The sequence below is a fragment of the Sapajus apella genome, unplaced genomic scaffold, assembly GCF_009761245.1.
Source record: "Sapajus apella isolate SASKATOON/1434 unplaced genomic scaffold, GSC_monkey_1.0 scaffold9, whole genome shotgun sequence".
NCBI lineage: Eukaryota > Metazoa > Chordata > Mammalia > Primates > Cebidae > Sapajus > Sapajus apella.
The window spans coordinates 43,582,535-43,583,569 of NW_022436949.1; the positions used below are offsets into that span (position 1 = coordinate 43,582,535).

A 1,035-nucleotide genomic window follows, 5' to 3' on the forward strand; every position below is an offset into this window, starting at 1 on the left:
TTGGGGATACAGATGTGCCCTGACCTACCTTCCCTCCCTGACTGGCCTGAACTATCTTTGAAATTGGGTCTGCAGTGGGGCCGGTTTGTCCTCAAAAGCCTAAGCAAACCAACTAGCCATTAAGGACGGAGGTTTTTGGCTTTTGCTTTTCTAGCACCTCCCATCAGGCCTGCCCACCACCTCTGTCCATGCCCCTCCCACCCACACACACCTGCGCACACACTTGTGTGCACATCTCACACACACACACACACGCACACGCACACGCACACACTCTCTGATGCATTTCACAGCACAGTCTGCAGCCCTCTTCAATGTGAAAGCACGAGTGCATCACTCCACCTGGGGCAGTAGTCAAACTTCCAGGTGAAACTGGAGCTGCAACTTCTTTCCCTCCTGGATGCCACAGAGCAGAAAGGAGACTCTCGGAATCATGGATGCCAGTGCGGGAAGAGGTCTTACAGTACACGGGCGCCCTGGTCAGTGCGTAAACCCTCCATAACCACTGCCCGGCTCATGGCAGCAATTCTGACAACCTCTTGCGTGGTCCATTTGCCTCCAGGATTTGTGCTTTCTGAGCCCTTCAGAATGTGAAGTGCAGTGGGGAGAGAGGAGGGAAGCAGGTTGAGACTCATCCTCCCTCTCTTTAGGAATTCTACCAGTTAACATATGGATCGAGCCATATGGGAATGCTGTTATGCTTCAGTCAAAATGATGTCAAGATCCTCTTGTAGTTCCTAAGTGTGATGATTGTGTTTTCAGGCTCATATGTGAGATGTGCCTCCCTCAGATCCTGTTACGACGTTGGCACATTACCCATCTGATGTGAAAAAGAAATGATATTGAATGTTGGCATTCATATAATTCAACCTAAACCATAGTGAACCAATAGTCAAAGTGCCACATTTATGAATGGGTTGGAAAATGCCCAATAATGTCACCAAGACAAGGCTGTTTGGGTAAAACTAGACTAAAAAAGGAATATAATTGAGGCCTAAGTGGAGTTTCCAGTTGCCTTTCCCTAGAATGGATGGT

At 48.5% G+C, this 1,035-nt stretch overlaps 1 non-coding gene across 1 annotated transcript; it reads left to right on the forward strand.

Annotated features, from left to right (window-relative positions):
• The first annotated feature begins 722 nt into the window (after nt 1–722).
• On the forward strand, nt 723–826 carry LOC116551436. Its single transcript, XR_004268933.1, has one exon. It is a non-coding gene; the product is annotated as a small nucleolar RNA U13 (small nucleolar RNA).
• The last annotated feature ends 209 nt before the right edge of the window (nt 827–1,035 follow it).